This window comes from Achroia grisella, unplaced genomic scaffold, assembly GCF_030625045.1.
Source record: "Achroia grisella isolate CSIRO2021 unplaced genomic scaffold, CSIRO_AGI_Agris_v1 utg1090, whole genome shotgun sequence".
In the NCBI taxonomy this organism is placed as follows: Eukaryota; Metazoa; Arthropoda; class Insecta; order Lepidoptera; family Pyralidae; genus Achroia; species Achroia grisella.
Window position 1 is genome coordinate 258513 of NW_026712574.1, and position 19322 is coordinate 277834.

At 32.3% G+C, this 19322-nt stretch overlaps 1 protein-coding gene across 1 annotated transcript in view; it reads right to left on the bottom strand.

The window, feature by feature from the left end:
- LOC131848790 (uncharacterized) overlaps nt 1-18684 on the bottom strand; it is a 91596-nt gene extending 72912 nt beyond the window's left edge. Inside the window, exon 1 of the mRNA XM_059198729.1 lies at nt 18500-18684. The gene's annotated coding sequence lies outside the window, so the exon portion shown is untranslated. The remainder of the gene's footprint in view (nt 1-18499) is intronic.
- Nucleotides 18685-19322: the final 638 nt, after the last annotated feature.

The window sequence follows — 19322 nt, forward strand, 5'->3', positions numbered from 1 at the left end:
ATATACAGGCTGAATGCTGTCAGCATTCATGTACCTATTACTAAATTAAGTAAAGCTGATACTGTATATACTAAACATATATACACAGACATACACAATATACTTTTTAACAGCGTATTATAATTCTGAGAGCCGATATTAATAGAGAATATACTTTCGATGTCTGTGATAACGTTTTTAATATTGACGATAAAATTATCAACTGCAATTGATTACGTTTAGAATAAAAAAATGAATTTTATATACTACATACATTGCACATAATATTGATAATTGGACTTTGTATTAATACTAAACATTAATTCGAGTGATTAACAAAATACAGCGATACGTTGATGAAAATAATTGAATTCTAACTGCTGACGTCAAGTAAATCACATACAAGTAGAAGAACTGCAAGACTATGAATAGGTAACCCCTAAGCCGACCTGTCCTTATTAGGGACTACAAGTTAAATGGTAATTCAGTTGACAACAGGTAGATTCTTGTTAACAGTGGTGCAAACAAATAAAAACAAAATATTGAAATTCTAAATTAAAAGCATAAATTGCTGCCATTTCCGCTTATCAATAATTTATATTAAAAATAACTTGTATTAACCAATTAATGTTGAAGATTCAGTGAAAAAAACTAGGAAAAATAAATCAAATGAACGTTTAATCTTTTTAAAATTAATTTGGTAACATTATTTAGGCATTTATTTGCATTTAATAATGTATCTAAAACATTATATTGAAGATCTCACAAATGAACGAAGCGTTGTTAATGTTAATCTACCATTCATATCACTACATAAGTAGCCCAAGTCTAAAGTCGGTCTCTCTAAATTAACTGACTCTTTATCTGCTTTGAATTATAGTTTTATATAGTCTAGATTTGTGTGTTTGGTTCACTAAACAATACTAGGACAATGTTTTCAAACTTCACGTTTCCCTCAATATTATTATTGATTATACTACATGTCATAACATCAAAATAACTGTTGAAGTTAGGGCAGAATGCTGACACAACCCCACGATTCCGGCACGCAATGCGCCATGGCGTTTCGGTACTTGCGGTTGTTTTCAGTAGGAAAAAAACTCACACTCCACCTAACCTGTCTTCCTCGATAGATTTTGAAAAAATTAACAACACGTTAAAAAACTTTTGCATAAAATTAATCATCGTACAAATAATATTATTTATAACATCAAGTAAATACTTCAAAATAGTACTTCTCTTCATTTAAATGGAATGTACGCAATGCGAAAGCTTTTATCTGTACCAATTTATTATTAGATCCGTCAATCGAAAATTCCAGTTATACTAAAGAAATGTTAGAAAATGTAGCAATGTGCATCATATCATATGAATATTTTCGTAAATCCGTCCATTTCTGTTACAACAAAGAATGTGGTGGCATAAAAACTATTCGCTTTGTGTTTTTACGCGATTTTAATTTCAGACCCACGTTTTTTATTTCTGCTGTGAATTGAGAATACTTGGAATGTTGTTTTAACTATCATTATCATCTAGATACGAGCATAGCATCATAATCCTCATTATAGGCGATGTATGAGATAGAATGATGTTAATAACAACCTAGTTGGTCTAGCGGTTTAGCATAGTCTTACTTCTGACGTTGGTCTTCAAATTCGATTCTCACACTCTACAAACATTTGTATGATTACTGCACTGGTATGTATTATTTTATTTTCAGTATATCATGTTTGTGTATGTATTTCTGTCAAATGTTTAGTTTCCACAGTTATGCGTAGTTTGAAACTAGATGGCGTTCTGTTCTCACCAATGTGTGAGCACAGAGGACCACAAAACATTAACATTACTGCTGCTGCTAATACAATTGCATTTCTACATAGCCTCACCTCCAGCCGCATACTAGGGTCCTTGAACTTGGCACACGATATTAAAAAATTGACTTTTTTTTTTAGAGTTCTGACATCCTTTTGAATAGTTCTAGAGTTCTTTATAATCATTTTAAATAGTTCCGATGTTTAAATTAAAAAAAAACTAATTTTAAAAAATCGTGCGCTAAGTTCACGCAGCGCACGAAATCGAAAATCACAAATTTCTTCGGAGTTCTAGCTTGCTTTACAATAGTTCTACAGTTCTCTATCAGTTATATCAATAGTTCTAGCGATTAAAACGAAAAAATCGATTTTTGAAGTTTCGCCGCGTCCAAATTAAAAAACAAATAAGAAAAGATCAATTTCCGACGCGAGTTCTAGCCGATCTGATAATAGTTCTGGGCAGCATTCTCCGAGTTCTACAGAAAAGCTTCATAACTTTTTCCTGGAAAATAATTATTTTGCAAGTTATAGTAAAATATAAATCTACAAAAAAAAAAATACGAGTTCCAGGTGATCTGATCGGAGTTCTGGGTAGCGCTACCTGAGTTCTATCGAAAAGTAACTTTTTGTAAAATAATTATTTTCCAAATTATCGCCATTTTTAACTTTTCATGACTGACTTATAGGAGAATTTTTTAAGTTCTAGTCGATCTCATCGGAGTTCTGGGTAGCGCTACCTGTGTACTATCCAAAAGTCTTGTAACTTTTTCGTTTTAAATAATTATTTACCAAATTATCGCCATTTATTACTTTTCAAGACTGACTTGTAGGAGAATTTTTCTTTTGACGAGTTCTAGCGATCTGATCGGAGTTCTGGGTAGCGCTACCTGAGTTCTATCGAAAAGTCTAGTAACGTGACAATAATTATGCCATATTATAGTCATTTAACTTTTCAAGGCTGACTTGTAGGAGAATTTTTTTTTGACGAGTTCTAGCCGAGTTCTGGGTAGCGCTACCTGAGTTCTATCGAAAAGTCTAGTAACTTTTTTCTATAAAATAATTATTTTCCAACATTTTTACTTTTCGATGACTTGACCTAACGTGTTGTTGGACATTTTTTATGCTGACTTATAGACTTTTTTTTTACGAGTTCTAGTCGATAAGTTCTGTACACCTTTCTAGTAACTTTTCCTGTAAAATAATTATTTGATATATCACCATTTTTAACTTTTCAAGACTGACTTATAGAATTTTTTTTTATGAGTTCTACCCGATCTGATCGTAGTTCTGGGTAGCACTACCTGAGTTCTATCGAAAAGTCTAGTAACTTTTCCTGTAAAATAATTATTTTCCAAATTATCACCATTTTTAACTTTTCAAGACTGACTTATGAATTTTTTTTTGAACCCGATTCTGGGTAGCGCTACCTGAGTTCTATCGAAAAGTCTAGTAACTTTTTCCTGTGAAATAATTATTTTCCAAATTATCACCATTTTTTACTTTTCAAGACTGACTTGTAGGAGAATTTTTCTTTTGACGAGTTCTAGCCGATCTGATCGGAGTTCTGGGTAGCGCTACCTGAGTTCTATCGAAAAGTCTAATAACTTTTTCCTGTAAAATAATTATTTCCCAAATTATCGCAATATTCCAAATATCTTGAAAAGTTAAAAATGGCGATAATTTAGAAAATAATGATTTTACAGGAAAAAGTTACTAGACTTTTCGATAGAACTCAGGTAGCGCTACCCAGAACTCCGATCAGATCGACTAGAACTCGTAAAAAAAATTCCCCTATAAGTCAGTCATGAAAAGTTAAAAATGGCTATAATTTGGAAAATAATTATTTCACAGGAAAAAGTTACTAGACTTTTCGATAGAACTCAGGTAGCGCTACCCAGAACTCCGATCAGATCGACTAGAACTCGTCAAAAGAAAATTATCCTATAAGTCAGTCATGAAAAGTTAAAAATGGCGATAATTTGGAAAATAATTATTTTTACTAGACTTTTCGATAGAACTCAGGTAGCGCTACCCAGAACTCCGATCAGATCGGCTAGAACTCGTCAAAAGAAAAATTCTCCTACAAGTCAGTCTTGAAAAGTAAAAAATGGCGATAATTTGGAAAATAATTATTTTACAGGAAAAAGTTACTAGACTTTTCGATAGAACTCAGGTAGCGCTACCCAGAACTCCGATCAGATCGGCTAGAACTCGTAAAAAAAAAGTCTATAAGTCATGAAAAGTTAAAAATGACGATAATATGGAAAATAATTATTTCACAGGAAAAAGTTACTAGACTTTTCGATAGAACTCAGGTAGCGCTACCCAGAACTCCGATCAGATCGGCTAGAACTCGTCAAAAGAAAAATTCTCCTACAAGTCAGTCTTGAAAAGTAAAAAATGGCGATAATTTGGAAAATAATTATTTTACAGGAAAAAGTTACTAGACTTTTCGATAGAACTCAGGTAGCGCTACCCAGAACTCCGATCAGATCGGCTAGAACTCGTAAAAAAAAAAGTCTATAAGTCAGCCTTGAAAAGTTAAAAATGACGATAATATGGAAAATAATTATTTCACAGGAAAAAGTTACTAGACTTTTCGATAGAACTCAGGTAGCGCTACCCAGAACTCCGATCAGATCAGCTAGAACTCGTAAAAAAAAAATCTCCTATAAGTCAGCCTTAAAAAGTTAAAAATGGCGATAATTTGGAAAATAATGATTTTACAGGAAAAAGTTACTAGACTTTTCGATAGAACTCAGGTAGCGCTACCCAGAACTCCGATGAGATCGACTAGAACTCGTAAAAAAATTCTCCTATAAGTCAGTCATAAAAAGTTAAAAATGGCGATAATTTGGAAAATAATTATTTCACAGGAAAATGTTACTAGACTTTTCGATAGAACTCAGGTAGCGCTACCCAGAACTCCGATCAGATCAGCTAGAACTCGTAAAAAAAAAATCTCCTATAAGTCAGCCTTAAAAAGTTAAAAATGGCGATAATTTGGAAAATAATGATTTTACAGGAAAAAGTTACTAGACTTTTCGATAGAACTCAGGTAGCGCTACCCAGAACTCCGATGAGATCGACTAGAACTCGTAAAAAAAATTCTCCTATAAGTCAGTCATAAAAAGTTAAAAATGGCGATAATTTGGAAAATAATTATTTCACAGGAAAATGTTAGTAGACATTTCGATAGAACTCAGGTAGCGCTACCCAGAACTCCGATCAGATCAGCTAGAACTCGTAAAAAAAAATCTCCTATAAGTCAGCCTTAAAAAGTTAAAAATGGCGATAATTTGGAAAATAATTATTTCACAGGAAAATGTTACTAGACTTTTCGATAGAACTCAGGTAGCGCTACCCAGAACTCCGATCAGATCAGCTGGAACTCGTAATTTTTTTTTTTTGTAGATTTATATTTTTTGCAATAACTTGCAAAATAATTATTTTCCAGGAAAAAGTTATGAAGCTTTTCTGTAGAACTCGGAGAATGCTGCCCAGAACTATTATCAGATCGGCTAGAACTCGCGTCGGAAATTGATCTTTTCTTATATGAATTATAATTTGGACGCGGCGAAACTTCAAAAATCGATTTTTTCGTTTTAATCGCTAGAACTATTGATATAACTGATAGAGAACTGTAGAACTATTGTAAAGCAAGCTAGAACTCCGAAGAAATTTGTGATTTTCGTGATTTCGTGCGCTGCGTGAACTTAGCGCACGATTTTTTAAAATTAGTTTTTTTTTAATTTAAACATCGGAACTATTTAAAATGATTATAAAGAACTCTAGAACTATTCAAAAGGATGTCAGAACTCTAAAAAAAAAGTCGATTTTTTAATATCGTGTGCCAAGTTCACAGGAGTGCATACTAGAGCGCAGGGATGCCGATCGTACCGGAATCCTCGAACAAGTATATGATTGGCCTTTGGTACGAGACCATTCTCAACCTCTACTTTTAAAATTGTATGATTTACGAGATCAGTGAGTCAATTTGAGCTAATATACGAGACTTTATCAGATTTTTAGTTGTTCGTTCTAGGGTTAATTGTTTAAGTTTGGCAACCCTGCTCGAGCAGCAAGTTACTACTGCCGCTAAGTTATGCGTTTATTTGTAAACTTTATTCAAGTTGAACGTGACAATATGCGAGATTCCGCTCATTCTATTTCCGAGAAGCCATTCAGAGGCAACTACTGCGATTGACCTAACGTGTTGTTGGACATTTATGCTGCTAACTGTACATTTAAACTATTTGATATATTTCTTGGTTCATTAATTATAGAAATTTGCATAAATTCTAAAGCAAAATAATCTGCCAGCTAGACAAATCCGTATTTTCAAATATAAACATATGTACAAATTCAACAAAAATGAAGATAGTAATAATGGAGTGGCTAGGTAAATGGTTAATGTTCTTTTCTATCTACATGCAGTTATTGAAGTCGTTAATGTTTAAATTCCATTAAAATCAATTTTTGGTCCAAAATAGTCTGTGATAATAGCAATTAATCAATTATACACGTTATATAAACGGAATATTTATGGGTCGCCCCGTGACCTCAAACCTTGAAACAGCGTTAAAGCATCGAGAGCTCATAAATAATATTATCATGGAAAATATCCCATTTATATAATCTGTACAATTGTAAACAAACATGAAAAAAGTTTAAAACAGTGTAATTAATCAAGTCGCGAGAAGGCAGAACAAATTCAAAGGCTGTGTATATTTAGATTACCATAGATAACTAGGTTAGTACTAGATATTAAGCGGATGTTAATAATAACACCCACATAATGGAACTTTACTAAAAGGGATTCTAACCTTACAGCAAACACTAAATATACAACATAGTATTACAACCATTGATGCCACTTCAAACGCAACTGAAGCTATATACATTACATCTAATAGCAAAAACGAAACAGACGCATCTGTTTATAAAAGGCGACCTTGTAGGCGTATACTCGAAATAGTTAACGATCCCACGTATCTCTGTACTGAGCTAAATAATCACAATTAGGGGAAAACAGACAAATCTATAAATATCTAATATTAGCGAGAAGGAACTAAACTTCAATGATGCTGTGAATAAGTACTGAAAAAAATGTTATCAGTTTCACTGAATAATGAAAAATAAATGACATTTGTCTCTTTGTTATGGATGGAAATTAAATTATTTATAATATTTTAATAAATCTAAATTAGGCTAAATTTAACATAACAGCTAAATTGTAATGGAAGAATCTGTTAAACATCAGCGTTTCAAAATTTCTATAAATACACAACCTCTTCGAAGAAAATTGCATATACGAAAGTAGTCAACATAACAAAGATAATGATGATGATGTAAACTTGCGAAGTGGAACATTAAACTTAAATGATCGTAATTGAACAAAAAGTTGTGCCTCAACTACAACAACACCACTCCCAAGTAACCCACAATGGTTAACTGGAAACAGTTGACAAACACCATTATTATCGAATACCAGTTTAGAGAACTTGGTAAATGCAACAAGTGAAGCAACGGACGGAATACCTGGCAGCGGTGTAAACAAACCATATAAATAGTGATTAAGAAATATATATTAAGATTTCCTTCAACAAATAAAATCAAGTACTAATGAAACTACATGAGGATAAACCTTATTAATGGTACTAATTAGTAATCTCGTTCTTTATGAAGTCGGTTGCATAATGATAATTAATACAAAGATGAAATATACGCTAAGGTTTGTACAGTACATGCACATGTTATAAATATGCCAAGGAAGTAGTAATAAGGTCCAAAGATTCATGCACCTGCATGAAAAAATGAGGTAAGCACTCGCTTACTATGTAACTTTAAGCACTTTGCCATAAAACGCAAATATAAAGCCAAGTGTAGGTCATCGATCCTTGTTCAGTGTAATAAAACTGCTTTACCTACCGGTAGGTATCGTTTGCAGAAAATTCAGTGGCCTTTGCCTAGAAAATTCTATGGACATTTTCTGTTAGAAGGGTAACATTTATACGTGATTGCAATCACATAATTGTTTTGATTGATAAACTGTAAAGTCCTTAGCAAGATTACATTCATGACAGCAGATATTATAAAACACAAAGATATGATAAAATACGCAATAAATTTCTAGTACATTGATTCATTATCATTCATAGCTCTATGACATGGCTCCCTGTTAATGCTAATTAATTTTAGTAGACGTAGAAGAAAAAAGGAAACAATGACGCTACACGTGCACCAAAAGCAATTTCCGTTAGTTCGTTAGAGCGTGAAAATCATTCTGAAGATCAATTTACACATTTTGGAACCTTGAAACGTAATCCGGTCACAGTTGTTATTACAGGCTTTGTTCTTAATGCAAATTATTACGTCTTATTATTTGACATTGAAGGAGTGGACAATATACGACTTTCCAGAACATGCAATGAGAGGTCACGAAGATAAGATAAGTGTGTTAATTTTCAGGATAATATCAGAATGGCACAATATCATTATATTACCATATTGAAAGCTATTCTTTATGCAAAATACAACGATCGATGAATGATGATGAATGACGTTCCACCTGATGGTAAAATGTAATAGTCTTAATACACGAACGGCACTATGAACGGGCATTACGTTTTCATATGAAAACCCCGATTCCACTTAAGCTTTCCCATTTCAGAGGACTAAGATGTTTTGTGTCTCATCCTGTAATTTTAGTAAAATTTATACTACGGTATCCATAAAGACTTTTTACAATCACCACCTCTGGCAAAATAAATAAGCAATACTAATTTCATGCAAACTTAAATGCTTATAATGCAAATAAAATGTCTGCACAAACCGAATTAAACAAATCTCATACTAAAAATAATAGACGAAAATATACAAATCTGGCTTAAGGTTCCCAGAAGAAAACTATAGAGGAAGATATAGTTATCTAGAAAGATAAAAATAACTAACCTATATTTAAGTATCAAAGTGAAGGAGGTAACATAAACAATATACCCAAAGCGATAGAAGCAGTTAACTATCGTTTTATTAGAAATGTTTTTATGGCTACCGGGCTATTGTCTCCCGCTGGGAAAAAAATTGGCACAGTTCTATATACAGTTTTGTGCAGATTCGAAAGGGTATCACATCTAAACCACATTAATTTATTATTTGATGCCATTTAATTTTATGGCATTATCATATTATACTCTACCACAGATTTACGATTTATTGAATTTATTTATTACTTTACATATGCTCGTATCACATAGTACTATGTCTACAAATATAACACATGTACCTTTTCAGGCATAGCTATGTAAAAGAGAGAGTCGACATACACGCTAGAATATTGTATCTTACAGTTATTCTTTGTTATTGTAATAGGCTTTATTATGAAATAGTGTTTTCAACTATTTAACGAATTGATTAAATTATTTACAAATTTTGATATGAAAAAAAACAATTTAGAATACATATTGAAACTGATATATAATAATCTCAGATTTATAATATAATGTGTAAATATACAATACTTAAATTAAATTTTATAAACTTCATAACTTTCGCAAACATCATTGATTTCTTGAAATATATTTAAATATACACCAAAGTTTCCGTATAAAACATCACTCTGATCATCCCCACTACATTGTACTACAAGAGTATCATGAACACATGTCGTAGTGGGGGTGATCTCATCGGATGATGCCCAAAGTGACACATGCGCAATATTAGAACCTGTATGGAAATAACTACTTAACACAAATATCCGTGACCATTCACACAACAGGTTTGAAATGCGAAGAGTTATTGCTTCAATTTCAATAGCAATGTCATTTGTCCCACTGAAGGCATTAATTACAGAAATGAGATCATAAATCTTACTAATATTATAAATGCGAAAGTTTCTGAATACGGATGGATGTTTGTTAGTCTGTCACGCAAAAACTAATGAACGGATTTTGATGACACTATACAGTAATATAGCTTATACATCAGCATAATACATAGGCTATAATTTAAAAAGATATTATGCAAATTCGACTAAATATAATGATAAATGGCAAGTAAGTGTGATGCAGACGAAGTTGCGCGTGTCTGCTAGTAAGATCATAAATTTAATATAAATTTGTACAAATCTATTATACATGGATTGTCGAGAATGAAATGGATAATTTATGTTAATTGCTGGCATTCTGAATTGATATTGTTCATAAACGAGATGAAAATACCACGGATGTGGACGTAAATAGATTTTGCTAATACAAGTACTATGCATGTCGATTCTTGGCCCTAAATATAACTGATGACACCTAATTACCTAAATAAAATTTTTAGATACGATAGATAGATTAAATGAACAAGTAAAATTTATAAGATTGAAAAAAGTATTCAATAATTCATTGCATTTTTGTCTAAGAATAAAAAGCGTCCTTTTCAAGATACATATAAAATTTCATAGCATGATGAAGTAAATTTCTTTAGAACCTTTAAATTATTAGCAACTATAGACTAAAACACCTCAGTGAATAATTAAGACACATTCAAATGTCATTACAATCTTTTGTTAACATAATTACAAAACTTTTATTACAATTGAACATTATCGACTTTACACAGACTAATGCTGTGTTACATTTATCATAAAAATCAAATTTGAATACATAAAATAGATGAACATGACTATTGGAATAGAACCGACTAACAAAGCATAAAATGATTATATTAATGCATACACTAAAGGAACGGCACGTTTGTAAGATATTTTATATGTAGAATACTTCTATTGTGAAATCCTGGGGAAGTTAAAATAGATCTTTGCATTCCCTGAACATGTACTCTGACCGAGGGTTAGAGATTCACGACACATCGTAACTGTCATACAAATTCTATACATAGAACTGTCTTTAGAATAGCTGAAGTATTAATTTAACACGAAACTGATGATTTCAGTACGGGGACTATTACATTGTAAGCAACAAAAGAAACTGTTAAAGAAATAAAATTAATTACCCTTATTGTTGCTGCTTTTAAAATAAAATGTACATGAACAAAATAAATAATAACAAGCTTACTAGTTTCAAAGGCCGTACACAAGCATAGAAATGGCCAAACTTACTACGATAAGGCAGGTCAGAAATAGAAAAAAGGAAGCAACAAAATTTCAATAGAACGGTGCACTTAAGACAGAACAATGACAATATTGGATATCTTATCAACAAGCCATAAGACAAAACTTAGTAACGGACAATAGAAGTCCCGTAAGTGTAAGACAAATATTCATGATCCTGACTGTGTTTTAACGTGATATGTATAATAGTACTACTGAATGTGTTTAAAATCAACCCTAAATTATCATAATGAAATTAATTACAGCACAGAGTATTTTAATATCTTCATAGATTTAGTACCGCTAACATACTTTCATAAAAACAAGGAAGTAAAGTCCATCGATGCAGAAGTTGCTCCCTTTAAGTTATCACCAAAATTAAATTCCTAAAATCTTTCACAATTTAGTAAAATTTACATTTTATATGATATGAATACGTCACTTCGTAAAAACATCAATCACATAGTAAACCTACGATAATTATGGAACTGATATCCTTTATCTTTCAACTTATAACGATAAATCAATAGAAATTACAATTGTATCAGATTTTAGTATTTATTAATTTATAGTAATTTCAGGTGTATCATCAAAATATTAGAACAAACAACTACAATCTACAAACGTACAAGTAAATACATTAATTGATATCTTTTTCGATAATCGGTTGTGAAATACCACAAAATGTATACATATAAAACCTAATGTTAACGAGATAAAGAATTTATGGAAGTCTACAAATAAACTAAACACTGCACCAGCACTCGAACGACATGGAAAGTCTCTTAGAAAAGTAGACAAAAAGGCAACACACTCACTTAAGAAACTCGGATATAATAAGATTAGTTTTGGGCACGGACAATAAATCTTCAAATACCATGCGTTTTTATCATTCCATACCATCGACCGTAGTTCTCATTAGCATCCATTTTGGAACAAATTGTAAAGATAATTTTATAGAAAACAAAACAAGTGTGGTAATCCTGTGGGAGGTCACGATAACATTCAAAAGGAAGGACGATAATTGGCTCTACAATGTGGGTGAGGACACTAATGACGGTATTATCAAATCGTAGATTACACGTGCTGCGTTACATAGAACAATTATATCGTTTAGTAGTACATCAGTATGATAAATACTACACTGTTATGGTTTATCAGCACCGCTGAACTGATAAAATACTGAACAAGTTCAATAGTAAATATGTAATGAGCGGTTTTGTTGTCCCACCGGCGCGATCTCGTCTATGCCACATTTTTCCTGTTTTGAAACAGTTTTCATCTCTGCAGCTCCGCTCCTATTGATTCTTATATAGCCTATAAAAATTTCTCGATAAATGGGTGATCCAGAAGATTTTTTAAAATTGGTTCAGTAGATCCAGAGATCACCCCTTAGACAAACTTTGCCTTTTTATAATATTAATTAAGACTCCAGGAATTTCTTAAGGAAAAGGACAGTCAAAGAAACCACAGTCAGATTCAAGCAGAATCTGGCAATAAGAGAAGATTTTTTAACGATTGTGATGGAGCAAACATAAATATAGTTAACATTTTTTTTTAAAGTTATATATGAAGCAAAGATACATAAATATATCCTTCAATGGTGGCTACATAAAAAATCAAAATAAAACTCAACAATAAGCACGTTTGCGCCGCGTGCGCGCAGCGTTCGTTGCTAGTATCGCTAACTTTACAACGCAACATAAATAAAGTATGAGATCATGCAACATGACGTTATTGAAAACCAGTACGCCGTGAGCTTTCTCACTGGCTGCGATCCATCAGTAACTCCTAATTTTAAGGGGATCGAGTTATATTGGATACCTGGGTGGTCACCCGTAGAATTAGTAGGAACCGCCTTATGGTTTTATTTCTCACGATGTGTCATTAAAGGTCCTGTTTTCAAACGATTTGCTGGTACCAATATGAGGTTACAATACATTTTATGAATATGATATATATTCCTTAGAAAAATATTTTAAAGAATACTAAAACAATAGACGTGTTCTATAAAAATAAATATGAAATATACATTATAGAAGATACCGAACTTTTTCCCCTTTACATAAGAGCTTTTGAAGGCAATATTTCATTCTTATTAGTGAAAGATATTGCGTAGTAAAACTACCTATAACGTACTATTCTTACTGACATGACTAATGCAAGTCTATTTTACTCCATGTTCATTATATTTCACGAAACGTAAACAAATGTCGGAAGGGTACGGTCGCTCCATGAAGCCTGTGAAGACACCTGGAGGCTTCTGCGCTTCTGGGAGGAGATTGGCTGGATAGTTTGGTATTCCCGGCGCTACATGCTAAATGCGGAGAATAGAGTCCATATTACATTTCACGAATCAACAACAGACTCTATTCCAAAGAAAATTAAAAGAAATTTAGTACACAGCCTCAATCCACTGTATAAATAAACAATATTAAGTGGTACCTAGAAGTGGAAATATATAAATTGTTATGACAATTGAAGGACCTACTTGTGTATTTGCGGAAAAGAAACATTTATCATTTAGACGTTTTTACATCAATTGTAAGTACACAGTCGCCACTGCTTCGAAAATAAACTCTCAGGTCTGAAGAAATAAAAACATTATTTCCTTCAAGACAAATGTGTAATAGGATGGCAATTACAACAAATATGTTATAATACATACGTAAAATCCGTACAATTAACATAAGAACTAACTACTAGAACTTATAGGTTTATCTGAAAAGTAAATTGAAGCGCGTTCTAAAACTGAACAATACCATCTAGTGAGAAAAATGTAAAACTAGACTTATAAAAGAAGATCGAACATCAATCTCAACAGATAAAAGTGACGCATCAGAACCAGGTCCCTAATTTCATGGACGGGTTTATGGCTCCATTTGCGAATGTATGTTAGGGAAAAGTGGATTCAAGTAGAGTATATAAACAACATAACTCTTTAAACTATCGCGGTTAATGGTTCACAGTATCACTGAACTTTTACTGTAATGAGGACAATTTAAGCGTTGCTGAAGTTAAAGGAATCAATGGATTTGGATTCAGAAGCCTGCATTCGCAGTCTTAATTTCTGAGAGTCTAAATTCTAAATTCCAGTTCAGAAGTTAGTAGTATTTATGATCTGACCGATGCCAGTTTTTAGTTCATTTGTTTTTTGTTTCTTTTATCTCTACGAAGAAACAATGCTTATTGTTAGTAAATAAAAGTCTATTCATATATCATATTCTGCAACATGAGAGAAGGAAAATATACTTCTTAAATGTAAGTAAGTAAGCAGTAATGCAGCAGTCCGTTATTTGTGTTCACTTCCACATATATTTGATACTTAGCATATTTGTCAAACCCATAACATACTGTATCCAAATTGTTTAACAGAATTATAGCGAATTTAACTTTAGGACAATTAACAATAATAATATAAGCGCTAAAATTTGTGTTCATGAGTAAATAAATGTTACTCTCTCTCTGACATAAACGCTACTAGACAATGTTGAATTAAATTTAGCGCAAAGATAGATCAAATTATAGATTAACATAGACAAAGCCGCTTGAAATAGCTAGCATTACAATCTACGAAAATTAAATCAATATTGACACGGCTTACAGGTGGCAAGCGTTCATGATAACATCTAATAGACTACATATCCTGTTTAGTACTTCAAATGGCCGGTTAGATTAACTGTCAAGGCCCATGGAAACAACAATTGCCCGGTCGTTTCCTCAACTGTATAATTGTTTTGCTAATGTTATGCTTTTGATAAATACGGAACATTGACCAGGAAATACCATATGCTCGTCTACCTAATAGTAACAAATTTTTTGTGACTCATATGGGTATCCACAACCTTCTGTGAAGAACAAATTTGAGCATTGTTGTGTCGATTTGACGAAAGCTAATGTTTAGCATTCATAATAATAACATTCCTGGACAATTCACACATTGCCATCTAGTTCCAAGCTAAGCAGACCTTCTGTTCTGGATACTAGACATTTCTTTTAAATATATTACATAGAAAACATTGAGTTATTTAATAGTAGCCTTATTTTATCGTGTGGAAAAATCTTCAAAAGACCCCTGTCAGATGGTGATGATTCTTACCCACTTAAAAATCACAAAGTGTACCTACGAGCGCCACCGCTGGAGCCTTGAGGTCGCATTAGCATTCTATCCTGACGGATTTAATAATAGCTAATATCCTTCTACTTATAGGAATATACTCTACTTCATTAGAGGGATTACGGGTTCTTATGGTGTTGCAAATGTTTTACTCCCTTTTTGTCCTTTATTCGTATCATCATTGATATTCGTTCATCGAATAGATGGATTAAAAAAAGACCTATGTCCTCAATGACCGGTCTTGCATTTTGGGGTCTGTGGTCATATTTATCGTTGACTCATCGTGTCTTTGACCTCACGTTGCATGACAACATTATAAGATATAGCATAATTTAATTTTCAGTTTGTAGTTATATAAGACTAGCTGTGCCCGCGACTTCGTCCGCGTATTATAGTGACCTTGATCAAATAAAGAAAAATATTCAATAATCTAAACCAAAATGTGAAAAAAGTTTCCTGTCATCTCCCCTTTCAACCCCTTGCAACCCTTATTTCGCATTATAAACTAGCCTATGTCCTTTCTCAGACTTCATAATATCTGTGTACCTATTTTCATTTAATTCCGTTTAGTAGTTTTAGCGTGAAAGTGAGACAGACAGAGTTGCTTTTGCATTTATAATATTAGTAAGGATTGTAAGTCTACTGGACTTCAAAATAGTTAACGGTAGGGAAACAATAAAATTATAATGTAAAAATTTGACGTTCATAAGCGGCTAAAATGTCCTATATGAATAAATGATTTTTGAATTTTGAATTTTGTTATAATTAAAAATGAAACTTAGGGAAAACAGATTGATGCGTGAGAATACAAGGTGAAAATACGTTAGGGGTAAATGTTTCGTAGTCAAGCTGTATTTTTATTAAAAATATTCGAGTTTTATGTGGATTTAAAATACATTACAAGGGTTTCTTTATTTATAAATAAAGTAATGTTATTAGTCACCAAAAATTATGCTAGTTCAGAGGATTTTTAAACTAAATTTGTAATAATATTCTAGAATAGATTCTAGAATAGAATATATATGACGACCTCGGTGGTCTAGCAGTCTAGCACACCGCTTTACGACTGATGGTCGTGGGTTCGATTCCTCGCACGGCACAAACATTTGTATTCTTGAGTATGATTGTTTGTATCGGTCTGGGTGTTTTCTATGTATATTATGTATGTATTTACAAAAACAATCTATGTATATGTATCAGTTATCAAGTACCCATAACACAAGCTTTAGCTAGCTTAACTTGGATCTAGATGGCGTTGTGTGCATTGTCCTGATATTATTATTATTATATATAATAGACTAGAACAAGTCTATTATTAATAAATGACAGCAAAGTAAAGGTGACCCTCTTGTGTAAAGGTGTCTAGTTCGAATTCAGATGGGCAAATTTAGGAACATCATCATTTCAAAATTGACTCACGTGTGATTTTCATAATTATTATTAGTCAGGGTCGTCTGTATTACTTACGTTTTTGTCAGATTAAGAATTTTTGCACCTTATTCTATAGTTACTGAGCTTGCACTCCACATATAAGTAAACAAATATCTCATTAATAATTATTACCTTCAGTGTCACGTTAATTAGTGTTTCAATGTCATCGACATATAAATCATCATTAGCAGATATAACGTAATATAAGGACAAATATGATTGAAAACAAAACTAATTACTATGTATTAAATTTATTATATTACTAGCTACGTCCGCGATTTCATTCGCGTGAAATTTATAGCCTGTGTTATTCGAATGTATAAGCTATATTACTGTAAAGTTTCATCAAAATCCGTTCAGTAGTTTTTGCGTGGAAGAGTAACAAGCGTCCGAAAGTTTGTGTGTGTGTGTGTTTGTTTATAATATTAATACCATATTCAACTTTATAAAACAAATTAGAGAGGTTGAAGAGTAATCGTCTATCATGGTATGGACATGTAATGTGTAGGAACGAGGATAATATTTTAAGGAAGGTGTTACATATGAATGTGGATGGTTATAAGGGCAGAGGAAGGCCGAAAAAGAGATGGTTGGACTGTGTGAAAGATGATATGGTTTAAATAATATGACTAGGGATGAATGGAAGCGAAAAACATATTACGCCGACCATAAATAAATGGGATAAGGAAGAAGCAGATGATGATGATTTAACTTTATAAAACCACCTTCACAGAGAAGCTTCTCAATTTGACTATACTTTTTCAGAGGCAAATCCGCAGCGATTTTCTATACTAGAATATAATGCTACGTATATATATGAAGACAAAATATTTTTTGTATGCTCGTTTGTATCGAATCTATTAATTAAATCAAAGAATACGTTTGTAATTTACATTTCCCGAAGGCAAGAGTTTGTTAGAATTGTGGAGTAATGATTCGACTAGGTTTCCATCTAAACATTACGGTATGCTTTTCAAAAACTTCATTTTTTTTAGTTAAGGCATTTTTTTATTAAAAATGTGATTTCGTATTAATTTCTAATAATAATAATTAATAATGTACCGAATTACATAATAAGGTATGTTTTTATTCATTAATAAAAACATACTTTGAGATCGATAGTACTGCAATGTCAAGTAATTACCATACGTTGCTTCGAGGAAAGAGTCTCGCTTTCGATTTCCGGTCGGGCTAATTTAAGAAACGAATTTTTCTAAATTATCTTCGGTCTACGTATCCCGGGCTGCGGCGACAGATGTCCGCGATCTGGTTACTTTTTTTAATACAAAAATATCCGAAGGACTCAAAGGTCCTATATTTATTTAATAATGTGTATATTGTTTTAATGTTTACTAGCTGTAACCGCGACTTCTTCCGCGTGGAATTTAACTTTATTTTTCTAAAATAAAAGTAGCCTAAGTTACTCCTTATTACATCAGTTACCTGCCAATAAAAGACCCGTCAAAATCGGTCCAGCCATTCCAGAGATTAGCCGGAACAAACGGACAGACAAAAATTGTAAAAAAAATGTTATTTTAGTGTATGTACCGTATTTATATTCATATGCATGTAGAGTAAAACACGGTTATTTCAATATTACAAACAGACACTCTAATTTTATTTGTATGTATAGATAAATAAATTAAATAATAATACCAGCTGTTAGCCGCGACTTTCGTCTGTTTTTGTTTTACTTAATAATAGTCTCTGCCTGGCGATAGACGACTTGGTCTTTGGTTTTTACTTAAGATAGTCTATGCCTCGTGATAGACGTTCAGGCGCTTAGTTAACAAACAGACAAACATACAGACTTCCGTATTTACAATATTAATACGACAATATAGATGGATATAATATTTGTAATTTTATTCTAAACTTTTTATTAGAGTAAGTAGTAGAATAATATTCATGTTTGCATTACTTGCAATTTTATTACCATGCACGCCTTAGATTAGATAATTTATTATGTATTTAATGTATATCCTACTTTATTCTTAACACATTAAAACATAATTTCCATTCAACAGGGCGACAATTTAAAATTCAAAAATGGAACTCGCATACCAAAACAGGGATTCCAAATTCAAAATCCAAAAATATTGCCAATAACGTCACAGATAACTCAATCACAACACTGGACACAGAAACACTATGTCAATGGTACCAACACTTTTTTTTTAATTTCATCCACAAAAGCACTTTCTAAAGGGGTTATTACAAACTGTTTTGACTATAGTCCGCGTCAAGCACACGCCGCTCAGTCCGGGAGACTGACCTACGGAACAGAGCGAGATAAACATGTGGTTAGAACGAGACGGCGACACCGTGCACCTGTGTACTTAAAAATTGAATGATTGTTGAAACGAAACAGATGTAAAACAATGCATACATTTGAAAGGGACAGAGATATAAACGCGCCCGCGTAATGTTCCACACAAAGAAGCCGTAACTGCAATTTCGTGTAATTTATTTTTAACTTTAACGACGTACACATAAAGTTGGTTCTTGTGTTTACGAGTGTTGTTTTAAAGATTTTTCTTTATGAGCTGTAAAGTTTATTGTCAGGGTCAACATATGGCGAAAAGGTTCTGTTGGCCAAATTCCATACAACCAGCCGACTTAACAATATGACGTTTTATACTTAACTATTTAAATTGCATTAGGTTTTTTTATATCAACGACGAAAGCATATTTATTAAATAACCAAATTTAGTAAGAAATATAAACAAAACAATAAATTAGCAAAATAATTTTGTTTAAAAAGAAATTTTGAATGTATTCTTTTAGGTGTATTATTATTGTAATTGTTCTAAGTGTGTATGTATGTATGTATATATGTATATGTAAAAATGGTTGACAATAAATGTTTTTCTTTCTTTCTTTCTTT